This window comes from Simochromis diagramma, unplaced genomic scaffold (assembly GCF_900408965.1).
Source record: "Simochromis diagramma unplaced genomic scaffold, fSimDia1.1 OVJJ01000361.1, whole genome shotgun sequence".
In the NCBI taxonomy this organism is placed as follows: Eukaryota; Metazoa; Chordata; class Actinopteri; order Cichliformes; family Cichlidae; genus Simochromis; species Simochromis diagramma.
In genome coordinates this window covers 15693353-15709652 of record NW_024386860.1, presented here as the reverse complement: position 1 = coordinate 15709652, position 16300 = coordinate 15693353, and the positions used below count along the sequence as shown (strand labels likewise).

The 16300-nt window shown below is 41.3% G+C and overlaps 1 long non-coding RNA gene across 2 annotated transcripts in view; it reads right to left on the bottom strand.

Annotated features, from left to right (window-relative positions):
• LOC120732879 overlaps nt 1–16300 on the bottom strand; it is a 51244-nt gene that overhangs the window by 1552 nt on the left and 33392 nt on the right. For both annotated transcript variants that reach the window (XR_005695697.1, XR_005695698.1), the window contains one exon: nt 11984–12068. This is a non-coding gene — a long non-coding RNA (uncharacterized LOC120732879). The remainder of the gene's footprint in view (nt 1–11983; nt 12069–16300) is intronic.

Here is a 16300-nt window from a genome sequence, read left to right as displayed (position 1 = left end):
GGAAAAGAAAATAGCTTGATTTAGCAAACGTCACCTGAAACGTGACGATGTGATAATCGAGGCTGTCCTGATGTATAAATTTTGTGGTCGAGTAAATCAACTTCCTAGGAGAGCTTTCTTACAATGAAGAGGGCTCTCAAACAATACAAGGGTGGAGGGTTATGACACTAAACATCGTCTGGAATTAATCAGCAGACAAAGCCTGGCTCACACTTTCCCAGAAGTTAAGCAACAGCACTGCGGTTAAGATGAACGGATAGACGGATGGGTCTTGAGTGCAACGTCTGAAGCTAAATCATCATCTGCATGTTTACAGCAGTGCGCTGGCACTCAAGCGAACTCTGTGGGAAGCTGTTTGGACAAGGCATAAAACAAAAGGCAGTGCAGGATAGGCTGTCAGCAAAGATGCGTTCTGTTTGGGTTTTCCAAGCAGACGTCACTGAATCCTGTGCTAGCTCGACGCTGGCAGAACAGTGCGTGTCCTTCCTGCTTGCATTGGAGGAGTTTACTGCAGCCAAACAGCGTTGACGTGCTGTGATAGACTCCAGATACCTTTTGCAGATGAGGTCTGAGATGGAGTACAGGTCATCAGTTCATCAGACTCCATCCTTCTGTTTTTATACCACTCTGTATCATGATCTTCTTTTCCTCACTTGTTTCTTCAGCTTATTGATTCCTCCTCCATCCTCTCAACAGATCGAACTATTCTTATCTTTGACACCTCGTCAGTCAGATGACATTTAAAACCCCACGGGAAGCCTGTGTGAATGTGAAGAGTGGTGTGAATGACCCCTAAGCTTGGAGCGTGGAGCATAACTCTAAAAATGGGGAAAAGAAAAGACCGGCTAAAATCCCATGTTGTTATAAGCAGAGCCTGGTGGATACAGAATTTTCAGGAGTAAGAAAATTCAGAGATAATAGATAACACACAAAACATAACCACACAGTATGGTGAAAATATAATGAAAAGAGAAAATGATGGGAGACATTATTTAACTGTGGAACTTCTTTTTATACACTATCCTATTGGGATTGGTTAGGAATTCTGAGGCAGCCGATAGGTACCGGACAGGCCAAGCGGAACATGGCTCGGTCAGTGGCGGAAGCTAAAAACTCAGGTGTGGGAAGAGTTTCAGAGAGGCCATGGAAAAAGACTTTCGGACTGCCTCAGGAGGGGAAAACTGTGCTCTACCGGCACTCTGTATAGTGTGGGTGGGGTGCTGCTGACTTCGACTGAAAATGCTCTCAGGCGGTGGAAGGAATACTTCAAGGACCTCCTTAATCCCACTGGCACGTCTTCCATGGAAGACGCAGAGTCTGGGGATGAGGGTGACGACTTGTCTATCTCTAGGGGTTAAACAACTCCGTGGTGGCAGGGCCCCTGGGGTGGACGAGGTTTGTTCTAGGGCTGTCTTGGCCTCTTGCCTCTACAATGTTGCATGGAGATGAGGGGCGGTACCTCTGGATTGGCAGACTGGGGTGGTGGTTCCCATCTTCAAGATGGGGGACCGGAGGGTGTTCCAACTATAGGAGATCGCACTCCTCAGCCTCCCTGGGAAAGTCTATGCCAGGGTGATGGGAAGGAGAGTTCGTCTGTTAGGTGAACCTCAGACGCAGGAGCAATAATGCACTTTTCGTCCTGGTCATGGAAAACTGGACCAGCTCTTTACCTTTTCAAGGATACTTGAGGGTGCATGGGAGTTTGCCCAACCGGTCTACGTGTGTTTTGTGGACCTAGAGAAGGCATTTGACCTTGTCCCTCGGAGTGTCCTGTGGGAGGCGCTTTGGGAGTATGGGGTGTCTGGCCCATTACTATGGGCCATTCAATCCTTGTTCAACCGTTGCAGGAGCTTGGTCTGCATAGCCGGCAATAAGTTGGACTAGTTGCCGGTGTGTGTTGGACTGGACACCGAAGGGTGGCTGGCCTCTCCCTCAGAGATGAGGTGGGGGTTTGCCCATCTGGGAGGAGCTCCGAGTAGAGCCGCTGCTCTTCCACATGAAAAGGAGCCAGTTGAGGATGTGGGGGCATCTGACAAGGATGCCACCTGGGCGCCTCCTGGGCAAGGTGTTATGGGAATGTCCCACCGGGAGGAGGCCCCGGGGCAGACCCAGGACACGCTGGAGAGATTATATCTCTCAGGTGGCCTGGGAATGCCTTGTTTTTCCCCCTGGACAAGCTGAAGGAAGTAGCCGGGGAAAGGGAGGTCTGGGTTTCCCTGATTAGGCTCATGCCCCCGCGACCCGGCCCCAGATAAGTGGAAGAAGATGGATGGATGGAACTTTTAGTACACTCGGTAGCAGCTTGGTGAAGACAAAGACACTGCTTGACTCTGCACCACTGAACCCAGGGAAAATCTCGCTAATATTTTAAATAAACCACCATGACGTTACTGATTAATTGGCACAGTCCTGTTTTGAAGATGCAAAATGTTTCGTGTCACCATCACCAGCTTCACCTTTTCAAACTGAATGTAACAAGTAAGACGCAGACAGGGACAATAAACTGTATGTTTAATGGCCACAAAGTGTCCTTGCTTTATCATCTAAAACTACCATAATTTACAACATCAGCATAATGTTGTACTCAATAACACTTGAAACAGCAAAGTATTTAATAAAGGCTTTGAGCAAGAAAGCCAAGCACTTACTTTGTCCCACAGACTTTCATACGACTGGATGGTTGAGGCAGTTCCACACTGGCTTTACTTTTTAGATCGAGAACTACTACTTCTGAGTGGTAATGTAGAATACTTAATCTGAAATTCATAGTCACAAAAATGAATAAATGCATTTTTAAAATAAAAACACATTTTATAACGGCTTGTTTTATTCAGCCAACAGACAAAAAAAAAAAAACAACACAAAAAATACAAAAATGTTCACATGACTCTAGTGGTGTAATGGTTCTAATGTATTACTCCTGGACTGTTTAATAAATGCCATTGGGTTCAGAACTCCCTGTGATCCAAACAGCTGCTGCCAGAAGTCTTTTTATGTTGATATATTTGTTTTCCTGGAACTTGGCAGCGAATAATTGCCAGTGTAAGAGTTATTGTCCAGCTCTTGCATACTAGCAGGATTAACCTTCAATGACGCATTTGCAGTGTGACTTTAATTGATTTCGATTTCACAACTTCATCAATCAAAAAGTCTCCATGTGGTAATTTCCATAAAGTTTATTTAAATGGCTCAGTCTGAAAAAATTAATCAATACAAAAACAAAGTGAAGTGGTTTTAAAGCTAAAACTGAACTACTGGGTTTAGTTGTTAATTTAGGATAAAGATGAATGTGGGTTTTTCTTTGCATTTTAAGGTATCTGACATACAAAAGCGGATGATTATCACACTTGGCAGCTGAAACTGGATAATTTTGTGCCTACTTTAAATACTGGAAACAAAATTACCAAAAATGACCCTGATTAATTTTCTGTGGACCGCTTTATTAATTTACTGCATAGCTTCTGTTGGTTGACACTAACCACTAATATTTTAATAATAAATAATATCAAAGTAATGGGTCACAGAAACCTTCCTTATCCCACGATGCATTGCTAAAATAAAACATGCTGCTATTGACAGAGTGCGTGCACTCTGGTCCTTTTATTGACCCGATATTGCGCATGGCTCTGAAACGACCAGTCGTTTAATTGATTATTTGACTGACTCAAAATTATTCTAATGATTTTTTGCATCATTTATCAAGCGCAAACGGTTTTGTTTTGTTGTTTCTTTAGGACTTTAAACAATAGAATAAACATTTGGGTTTGGAGCTGTTGGCTGGAAAAGCATTTAAAAGAGACCTGTTGTCAAACTCTGGCAAAAATAAAGAGTTCATTTAAAAACCTAATCGAAACAATCAAACTCATGGTTATTCCCATATCAACTGCTAGATATTATCACTGATGAATGCAGAAATTGTTTTACAGCTCAGGGTTGATTATTCTGTTTTCTGTAGCTAAGGGGGTATTACGAGTCGCACACATGTGGTTTTCAGCAGCGGTTTATCATTTTTGGTTCCACACAGCAAACAGAGGACAAACTATCATGAGGATATTTTTCTATAGCATTAATTAAACCAAAAAACCCAAAAACTTCTGTTCTACTAAAATCTCTTCCTCTCTTCGGTCATTTGATTGGTCCCAAGGGGTAACTCGCATCCCCTAGTGTGTGGATTGCACTCTAACTGCTAGCCTTCCCAGCCTAAATGAAATACACTATATTGCCAAAAGTATTCACTCCATCCATCCAAATTATTGAATTCAGGTGTTCCAATCACTTCCATGGTCAGAGGTGTATAAAATCGAGCAACTAGGCGTGCAGACCGCTCTCAGGAGCTCGTACAGTGATAGGATGTCACCTGTGCCACAAGACCAATTGTAAAATTTCCTTCGCTACTAAATAGACTAGAATAGAATAGCCCTTTATTATCATTGTACATCTACAATGAAATTCTGGGTGCTCCACACCAACTGTGCTGACTAAAATATAGGTAGTAGACAGCAGGAATAATTAGCAAACAAGAGAAATATATACAAAAATACGAGAAAGGCACGACTGAAAGTGATCAGTGTGTTGCAGGAAGACACATGCTATATTACAGTCAAATGAATGATAAACATGGACTTTATGCTAAACCTATTTACTACAATGAATGCACTCATCCATCCATCCATCCGCAGTCTAACAGGAGATTCCCAAGCCTCCCTCTCACTAGCCACCCACTCCAACACTTCTGTGGGAACGCCGAGGTGTTTGTAAATCATCTGAGAGACACCATCTCTCTGGCTCCCTCTTTGCCTCACTCATGAATACGACAGTGATATAGCCGATTTCCTCAGCTCTGGTCACAAACTCATTCCAAAACGTTTTGGGGGAGCGTTGGCTCACGGCACAGTGAATCACAGGAGCTCTGTTGTCTGGGGCAATATGCCCCCTGCAGGGTCTCCCAAGTCAAACTGGCCCTGGACTGGCCAGATGGAGGCCTTGATGTTTCAATCCTTAGTGGTTCAGACTCGTTCTTTGGTTGTGGTACAGTGAAAAACAGTTTGTTTAAAGTGGTTCAGAGCCTTATCCTGACAATAAGTCAAGTTAAATAAAATAAACCAGAATTTTTATTTGCCTTTATTTATTCAGGTAAAACAAATCTCATTGAGATTCAAAATCTCATTTCCAAGAGAGACCTTAACTTGTTTTTTGTTTTTTTGTTTTTCAACAGAACAGTTTTTCCATCTTTAATTAAACATTTTAAAATGAGATGCTTCTGGGTTTAAAAGCTCAATAAACTTATCAACTTCTGTTTATTGACCTGTATTGACCACCAGAAACACTTAATCAATAGACCCAAGCTTATTGAGATAAACAACAAAGGATAACCCAACACAAATTCCTGGTGAATATTCAATAATAGTGTGGCTTTGTCATGTAGCTATAAAAGATTAAAACTCATTTAAAGACATTTTGTAGTTATTTTTAGGTCCAGAGAGCGACAGTCTTTCAAACGAGGACATCAGACCATTCAAATGACCTGCGAATCACTGCAGACTCCCACTACATTTGTACTTCTGTCTGTGCTCACGAGTCTCCTCGCCTCGAGGCATCTAGACCTGGCACACACGAACGCCACACACTGTGGCAGTTACTTCTTCCATCCTTCACATCTTTTCTTAGTGAATATTTCATGCTCTGCTCGACACTAAACTGCCTGTCCCAGAGCGCCATCTTTCCCCTTTGTGGGAGGCAAGTGTTTGCTCTTCAGCAGCACTTAGTGCATTTTAGAGTAGATTAAGCATTGCCATGATCATGACCCAGTCATGAGCCCCATGGTGCAGTTAAAGGAGAGACCGTGGAGGCATATACAGGCCATGTTCAGGAAAGGTTCACTAAATGCAGACTCTAAGTGCTCATCTTAAGGCTGAAGCACAAGCTTTCTCTTTCAAAAGATGTGAGGAATGCACAAGAAACTGGGCAGATGCCATGGATAACGCAGCAGCCAATGACACCGTTTTTCTCCTCTGGAACGATGAGATACTGTTTGGCAGACTTATCTCAGGAGACACTTAATGGAAGGAAAATTTATATCACCAACAGCCATCAGGGCACTCAGTTTTACAGGGTGCCTTGTATAACCATAAAGCGTTTTATGCCCAAAGGCAAGGAGTTAAGTTTATTTATTGACACTGAAGGTTTAGCCTGACTAAACAATGTTTCATGCTATTAACATCAAGGCAGCACAGCAGGGCTTCATAATTATCTACATTTGGTGTTATTTGGGGGAATATTCAGTGTTTTTTCTGAAAAAAATAGTCTTTAAGTTATTGTGTTGCTTATAACGGAGATGATATTCTTATGTTAAAGACTTGAAACTAATGTTTCACATTTCTGCATGAAAAGAAGATCGACATGTTAGGCCTAAGGGATTCTGGGAAGCATTTACACCGCATCCACACGTAAAGAATTTATGAAATGTTGTGAACACGATGGTGATTTGCTTTCTCTCCATCAACAAACATCTGGGCGCACTCTGAGGAGGGTGCATTTGCTCACAGATGAAAAAAAGGTGCTCTTAAAACAGCGATATTATTATTTTTTCCCTGTTGACTGCTTCTATTACCTCCATCATTATTAGCAAAATTACTCATGGGCAAATTAATAAATAAATCGCCCGTGTAAAAATTTATTTACATGGATTTATTTATCCAATCGCCCAACCCTAATACTTATGGTGACATAACTCTAACCACACTTCCTTGTACTTAGAAATATATACAGCATATTAATTTAACACTGGTATTAGAGCAGTACTCTGGATGGACAGAACTCTGAAGCCAAGATCTCAACATCAGATTGGCACAAGAAAAAGTCAGCGTGGTGCACCCCTACTAATTTGGACCATTATCGCTGCAAGTTGCTGGATTTCATCAGTATTTCCTGCTCTGTTGGTTGCCACGTGTTGCCCGTCTCACCTGTGTGGATGCCCTTTTGAGAAGTGTTAACATTTTTCAACCAGCTACTGTGATGTGGATTGTGTTGCTAAGAAAACTAGCTTACAAAGAATTGAATAGCTGTTCCGTGTCCAGATAACATATGCAACATCCGCATACAGTACTCAGGTTTGAGCCAAACGTCTACTAACATAATGCACAAGCAGGGTTAGGTAATCTGTTATAATTTTCCTACTGGCATTCATCAGTCCAAGAACCAACAGTTGTACAATTATTCATTAAGGTGTGTTTGCAAACCCCAATGCCTCATACACTGCATCAAAGAACAAAAATACTTATTATAAATTATGCTAGAGTCAAAGCCCACAAACGAATGACTACCACAGTCGCATGAAGGATGCCTTGAAGCCTCTAGATAAAGAAACGTCCACAAAGGCCACAACAACAGAGACATGGTTCTGTGAAAGGCCAGCTGCTGATTGCAAATATATTTAGCCCAACCCTAGCAAACTGTTTATACAAAACTGAACTAATCATCTTAAAGGATTAACTTCATTCACAGAGGTAAGACTGATCTGTTTCCCTTCTCACTTCTAAGCTTGATTTATAACCCTGCACTGAATCTGTACAGCGCCTATACCGTTGCCTACGCAAGTGGCCGTCGCAGTTGTTTATCCTTCTACTTGTGCGCTGGTTTTTGTGAATTACTCTGCAAGCGGAAAGGATCCTGTTGGACTTGGAGTTAATAAATACTGAGCAACAGTTACTGCCCTAGAAACAATATGAATAAAAGAAACTGCATCTATAGAGTGATTGTCAGAGCAAAACAAAGAAAAAAACGACGGATATCCACAGAGTATCGGAGCAGTTGAGACGCATTTTTTCTAAACACCAGGTCTCTGTGGCTTTTAAACCCCAAAACACGCTGCGTCAAAAAATTGGTCCACCCCAAGGATCGGGTCCCTCGACACAAACAGAGTAACATAGTGTACGCTGTCAAGTGCCAGGAGGATTGCCAGGATTTATACATCGGGGAAACCGAACAACCTCTGGCGAAGCAGATTGCACAACACAGAAGAGCTACCTCGTCAGGCCAGGACTCTGCAGTCTATTTACACCTACAGGCCAGTGGACACTTTCAAGGATGAGGATGTAACATCCTGGACAGGGAGGAACGCTGGTTTGAGAGCAGAGTCAAGGAGGCCATTTACGTGAAAAGGGAAAGACCATCTCTGAATCGAGGACGGGGGCCTAAGGGTACATCTTTCGGCATCTTGCTATGCTGTGATTGCAGCCATTCCCCAGCTCTCTGTGAATGGTACTCATGGCCATTGATCAGTGGTCATTGATCAGTGGGTTTTGGTCAATGGGTGTTGATCAATGGTCATGAGAATTTGCATAATTAAGATTAAGGAACTGACCTCCCAGCCCTTTGTTCCTTCAGTGGGCTGGTTTCAGTCATTATGCAAATGTACTGTTTATAAGATTGGGGAAACCTGCAGTCAGCTGAGACTGCAGAAGTCACTTGGATGAGTGATGAAACGTTTCTCCCACAAAACGCTACGTCCAGATGAACAGAATCAACTTTTTGGAGAATTACTTTCCTGGATGATTGAGAATGCATCAAGACGTAATCAAGATAATGTGTTTACATGACATATTACCACCAAAAGGACTGATCACAGATATGGTCAACATGTAGTTAAATTTCTTGGTGGAAAAACACCAAGTATCAACACAAATATCATTTTTTAAAACATTGTGCAGCTTTTCTTTAACAGAAACCTTCAGAGGCTTTGGTTCAAAGTACATCCAACAAATTGTAATGTATGTGATCAGTGCTGCTGCTCAAAAAAAAAAAAAGTGAGAATGATAAGTTGGCCGAGGTTTCAGGAAGGAAGCGGAGTTGAATGACCCGTTCTTGGGGACAATGTCACAGTGCAGCCTACAGTATTTCTCAGAGTGTGACACAATAACGACTTGTTCTTGCCATTGAACAGTGTAGCTCTGTTTGGACTAATGCCATAACTGCTCTGTCAGAATTCTGCTTCCCCTCGCCAGCTCTCCAAACAAACTCCGACTATACTATACCACATAATGGCTCCTTCTTCTCACACAAAGCAGCAGCCAGAATACGTGGAGTGAAAGTAGCTGATGTAATGGTGCGGTCACTGGCACGTGCGTCTCGCCTGACTTGCTCAGAGGCACACTGGCAGGATATGAGCTCGGCTGCTCTTCTCCGGCACTGCTCGGGGCTGATACCATAACTCACGCTCACATCGCCTGGATGTAATGGTTAAGAGGAACACTGCACGCTACAGCACTAACGGCAGAGGAATGACATCCATTCTCAATCAAAGCAGATTGAGGGTGAACTTTCTGTTACGAAGAGGGATAGCCTAGTTCCCTTTGACTTGATTAGAGTGGCTGGCAAGCCAATAAAGTCTGGGACAGATATTAATGTAATTGCTGAAGCAGCTGGTTCCTGTCTGAGTTATGATCCATTGTTTGAGGGGAAAAACCAGAGAGAGGGGAATCAGAGAAAGAGGGGAAACAAGCATGGTACAATAACCACTTGTTAAAGAGCAAGAAAAAGAGGAAGTGCGTGAAATTGTGTTTGCATAACTGACAAACAGTGTGTCTGATCGCTAAGTCCCATCAGCTGTTATCTCAACAACTGAAGTCCATGTTATACTTATTAAAATATTCCCATTTATCGATGAGGGAGACCGTCACTGCATCTCATACCTGGCAGGAGCTCCTGTTCTTGCCCATAAAAGCCCGCTCATGTTCCTTCATGTTTGATATTTTAATGTCATGTTCACAAACACTTACTGCTGTTGGAAACGTGCGTCAGCATTTGTGAATGCTGGTGGCCAAAGAGGTTTTTTGGATTTGAAATTGCGGTCCTGAAGCAGCCAAGAGTGATCATTAACTGTGCTCGATGTTAGTTAGCTGCTGAGCAGCCAGCTGAGCAGCGAATATTGGAATATCAGCACAGGTCAGCCAACCACTGCTGCAAAGCGCCACATTATTATCTGACTTATGGAAAGCAAATCTTTTCCTCTCAATGTACGGCTACACCTGACCTTTAACCTCTCATTAGGCCCCGGTCACACAGGCCTAGAGACTGGTTGGCACCCCCTTGGAAACCTCGGGTCATTAAAGATCAAAGCACAGCCTAGTGTGGGGTTCCACCTTTTTTTTCATGAAAAAAAGAGGAAGATTCATAAATGTTTGTTAACTTAATGAATAATCATGTTAAGTAACTGAGATTAGAATTACTGCTGTAATCGAGGAGCCTTAATCAGGAGTTTATTGTCTGACAGTGAGTCACTTGGTAGGTTCATACAGTACAATGTTGAACTAGTGAAGCAACTATTCCCTTTTAGAGATTTCTAAAGAAAGTTTTTACCACAAGCAGCCACATTGCTACACCTCGAGGCGCAATATCTTCAAGCATTATCTATATTATTGCGAATTTCAACAGCCACCTTGACATAAAACTAAATACAGAATCATAAAAGTCAACACTGATAAATAACCTTGCACCAAAATAAAGTTTCAAAAAGCTCCAGAATTTATATTTCTACTAAAAGATCTTTGCTGTTGCCAAATTCTCCCTTTAGTTTCAATCCATGAGTCTTCTAGTACAATATCTATTTCTTAATACAATAAACAATGATAATAAAAGAAGGCCTAACATGTGTCCTGTGCTTCTTACCAAAGCTGCTTCACACACATCAGTTGTCAGTCGTCCTCCAGTAAAAGCAGAGAGCCATCATTGACTGTGTTTATCCAGACCAAAACACAGCTTCTCAGAGGCATTCATGTTGGACGCTGGCCAGCTGTCATCACTGAGTAAACACCTACATTATGTTATTTAAATTTACTCTTCAGGCACAAGAGGTCATGGGATATAGGAGGAGTATTCATTTCAAATATGTGCCGAGTAAAAAAAAACCAAAACAAACAAAGGAAAAAAAACCAAGCTTAGGGTGCAACAGGTTTAATATATACCATCTGCAAGGAGATGGATGTGAATTATGACCTCAGTGACTTTCTATAATTGCTATTAAGTCACTGGACTCGTAATTGAATCCTATTTAATTATCTCTTACTTTGTCAGAAGCCTCAGTTTTTCTTCTTTGTTTCTTTTTATAAATCAAAATAAATGGTCTAATCAGCATCATGACCTTCTAATATATATCCAGTCTTTTGATTCATTCACAAAGACTACACACACACACACACAGGTTGGGATGCTTCCTCCTTGCTTGCAGCTAGAATTCTTAACCAGTGTAACTCAGTCACGAGGGACGATGAAGACAGCAAAAACCAGCCTAATGTTAAACAAGATGGAGCTGCATCGGTCACGTAGACACACACATTAGCTTCAGTAAGCAAAAATATAGAACACAGCCGAGCTGTACTGCAATAAGAAGTAGCTGCTCTGTAAGAAAACATGACAGCAAACCTTAAAGACAAGTAGGTCATAGAATATGCTGAGCAACTGTCCAAGAAAAGGGTAACAGCAGCACCAGACAATCCTGAGGAGCTTTGGAGACCGCTTTTGGACAAATAAATATGACATAAAACTTTCTATGTGATTTAATCTGCTCATATCTTTTTCTAACAAAATCAATGGTGTCAGTTCGGACATAACATGACTACAGTAAAGAGCCAAAGAACCAAACCACTAAAAATATTTAATAAAAACAACTATAAAACTGTTCTAACATAAGATAAATGATCCTCTGTGTCCAAAATCCACAATTTTCTGTGTATTGTGCCAAAAAAAACTACTCGTGACAATGAGATGTGAATATAGACACTGTGGCTAACCCGTAACAGCTGCATAGTTCTGACATTTGCCCTTATAGTTACAGTTGGCCGTGAATCTTTGGTCACTAATAACTCAGAACTGGAGCGTAAAATGTGTCAAATAACGCAGTTATGATCATAATAAAGACTGCAGTCAAACTAAAGCTGGTATTTTCTCACTGAAAAGAAAAAGAAAAAACAGAATTGCAATCCTTAACTGTCTGGAACGTCTCCTGTGATGCAGACTGAGACAGGAAACTGATGTCTGGGGAAGAAGAGTCTGACGTGGTTATCTGCTGCCACCTGGTGGTAAGAGGAGAGCATTGTAGTGGAAATCATGTGCAGTCACAGGGGAGTCAGACACTTAACGCACAGCTGCGCACATCAACTGCACCCTGTCCACACAGCACTTCCTACTCTAAATAAAGACATGACCTGTTTTAATTTTTCATGTTTGCCGTTTCCAGGTGAGAACAGGCCAGCGTCAGCACATTCCAGCCAACGGTCTGCAGCACGGCAAGGCGCAAGACCTTTTGTATTAGAAATCAAAGCAGAGTTGTCTTTACGTACAGCTTACTCCTGGTAATAAAAAAAAGAATGCTGGCTTGCTCTCATGATTGTAGTTTTTATAAATTTATCTGGAAGAAGAAGAAAAAATAATGTGTGGTTTATTTCTGTTTGCACATAAATCTCATTTCCACTAGATGGCAGGTGGAGCTCAGAATCGCCGCCTGTTTCTCCGTCCCCTGAAGATGCTCCTGAGTTTTCCATCTAATCATGTTTTATTCTGCTGGGAACTGCCTCCCAGAGTATCACACCTGCCCACTTCCTTTCTGCCTACATGCCGGGGGAATGCAGTAACCCGCTCCCACAATGCAGCGCAGATGCCCTCCGTGAGGAAACACTGCTGTGGCACTGTGAGCATATGGCACTTTCTTTAAAAAAAGAAAAATAACAAAATAAGTCAGAACTTAACCTTTACTATGGCATGCTGTATATAAAAGCTGACAGGCTTGGAAGCTCACAGGGTGTGAAGGATGCTGAAGCCTTTTTTTTTTTTTTTTAAATATAAATTTTGCATATGAATACAAGCTTCCCCCGTCTCCTCAAAGGCAAGATATATGAAGTGAGACTTGTAACTTTTGATGGTAACCGTGTGAAACTCTTACCATCGATCCTCTGAGAGACTGACTGTTGCTACAACCTGCAATTCATCAAAGCTCAGCGTAATCAAGTTTCATATGAATAAAACAGAAAATACGGGACTTATTTGCATCTTTATTCACAAGATAGCTGAATTATATTCATCTGGGTGAGACAGTTAACAGTGAGTGGCTCTAACTGAACAGCTAGAATAGCAATGACGCTGGACTGATATCTGTAAGACAGTTTTCTTACAAATTTGACACAATCAGGAACATGTGCCGTCACTAAATCTGTGGCCTCTTACAACCACACTTAAGTAAGCTACTGAAATTCAATTCTAAAAATAGCCTATAGATATCTGAAAAGATGTAACGTCTTTTGCATCTTTGTCTGCACAGAATTGTGTGTTAGTATCTCCGTCCTTTTTTTACTTCACACCCAGAGCCCTTTGTTTACTGCTAACCGCACTGCACTGCATTGTTTGTCAGGCAGGTTTGATGGAATCAGAGTCCATTAACATGGAAGGCAGCGTCGAGGTGACTTTAGCTCCTAATTAAAAACAGATGTGTCCATTTAATAGTCTTAATACTTTGTGGGAGAGCGAGACAATCACCGCAGAAATATCTATTTGCCTCATTAAATCGGGAGGCTTGATCATGATGAGAAGCAGGGTAATGAATGAAGACAGACATGTTTACCGGGTTGTTTAAATAGTGTTTGCTGGAAGGAGACGGGGTGGAATCTAGATGGACTGCTGTTTGGTGGTGGCGTGAGGAGGAGGGAGTCCTCGGCTAAGTGAAGACTTGTGGGATAAATGGCATTTGAAGTCAGGTTTATTAAAGAAAGAAAACAAACCCCAATGAGCCATTGTTTTGTAGATACTTATCTTTTAAATCTTACAATTGTTCCAAAGCTTCACATTCTCACTGGCAATAATTTTAGATCCATTTAGCACATAGTAAACATAGTTGCTTTCATTTGAAACGAAACATTTTAAAGAGAAAGACAAAGAAAGACGGTGACTGAGGTCACACTCCACTTTTTGCAGGGATGATGTCAAATGTCCATGTCCAGTAGTGGTTGATATTTTGAGAGCAATGGTTTTCTGTGACTTTTGTTCTACTAATTTCTGGTTTACCTCCTTGAGATTTCAGTTTGGTTAAAAAAGAAAAAAAAAAAAATCTTCTAAATGGCAATTTTTAAATACTAGCACGAGGTAGGGGCTCCTTTTTGATTTGTTAACACTGAAAAGGGTTATTGTGTATGATTTTGGAGTGACGTGCAGTGAAGACATGGCTTTATCTGATTGCACACAGAAATCAACAACCTTCTGAGCTAACAAGCTATCCTGGAAATCATGCTAGCTAAGCTAACTGCATGTTAGTTTGTGTTTTGTATTTTTAAAGCAAATGCATCTACAGTCTCCAGTTTTGTAGGTGACCTTGTCTTGTTAGAGTATTTTAATACAGTGCCCAACATTACTAGTTAGCACACCTAACACACTTTGAACCAAATTCCACAATTAAATAATTAAGTGTAAAGAGTGGGCGTGGTACAATCACTGCCCAGGTTCACTCAAATGGAAGAGGTGGAAATGGTTCCAGGATACACTGGAATTCAGCCGTTTTCCATTTGACATCCTTTGATGACAGATGGAGTCTGACAGTGTCGACTGTCTATGTCTGTGCACTAAAAACAAAAGCTGCAATAAAGCAGTGAATAGAATACAGAACAATATGCAATTTTCTTTTCCTTTTGTTCTGGTAAAGCAGACATACAGCCTAAACATCATATTTACGTGAAGTCAGTGGTGCCTGTTGGCAAGTTTTATCCATATATGTTCCAGCAGCTCTGTGCTGCCTAAAAAAAAAAAACAACTATTCTTACTAAATATTAAAGTTGCTTTGTCACTGGTGGTTACTAGAAGCTTTGCTTCAAGACGAACATCTGATCTTGTGAAGTGTTGAACATGTCTGTGAATATGAGCCAACCCAGTTTAAGCCTGATCTTAAATTTTATAAATGAAAATGTATATGCTGCAGTTCACAATGATATAATAAGGATAGACCAATAAATTGTCTAATATCATTGTTAACTATGTCTATGTTATTTGTTGGTTAGGTCCATTATAAGGCCTCAAACTAAGTGTTTTGCACTGAGACCATCTTGGTGTTTTGAAACTGGGTGTGATCATAAAAACGTGGCTGTAAATCACCTACAATACACTCTAACCAGCACGCAACTTCTGTCTAACAAGATAATTCTCCTCTCTGACTGTAACAAAATGAGCTTTGTTGCCAATTAAAGTTCTGTCATCAAAGTCATCAAAAGTCCAATTAGCAAAGCCCCAAAAACCAATATGTGACCATCTGGTAACCACTAGTTGTAATGGAGAAATATATGTTCCCCACTGATTTCTGATAGTCACTGCCAAATAGGCTGCAGGCCTGTAGGCTGGTCAATAATACCCTGGTTACTATATAATATACTAATACTAATATACTGGTTACTAGGGAAAACTGTGTATTCCGCAACCGTCTGGCAAGTAGTTGATGAAGGTTGCAGGTAGTTGCTTGGTGAAACTGGAAACAATGAGGTATATGGCGCTGCACCGAAAACCTCCTTGCAATTGCTTTGGTTGCTAGCAGGTTGCAAACAAAAACCAAAAAAAAAAAAACAGCATGCGTTTGCAGAGAAGTCCGCATCTTTCATCCAAAATATGAGCGATTTTAGCAATCTGCTAGCAAGCAAATCACAAGGTTTTTGGTGAAGCACTCTCTTTCACACCAATTTCGTGGCAACACCCAGTAATCACATAAACTGGTTGCAGAATACACATTTGTTTCTTGCGACCAGTTTGTCAAGGTTCATCAACCAGTCTCAAGGCCTGTGTGACTGCATCTTAAATCATTTACATACGGTTGGAAAGATACACCATGTCAGGTATTTGAGAATTGCTCTTGTATTAGCACACAACACATATGCCAAGTTCATTTAATCCTAAAAACCTCAAGCGTTTAGTAAGGCACACAAGCAAAGATACAGTATAAGCATGAACAAAAGCAGCAATGTGAGCCCAGTGGTGCAGTGTGGCTGCATTTTTATGCGTATGACAGGGATAAAGATGTGTGTGGACACTTCAGGCTTGCTCAGGGATCTGCTGTCACATCCCATCATCGAAGTGGTGCATTCACACCAGCCACGGCTCCAGGACGGCTCACTAAGTGGGTGGTGAACCTTCTCTGGGTTGACAGCGGCGATCATGTAAGGATCAGTGTCAGCGTCACTGTTACAGTCTCTGCATAGTGAAAAAAATCCTGCATCATTTAATAAACTGAAACTGAAAATAGTTTCTGAATCACTGTCAGCTCTGTCAGATTATTTACAAC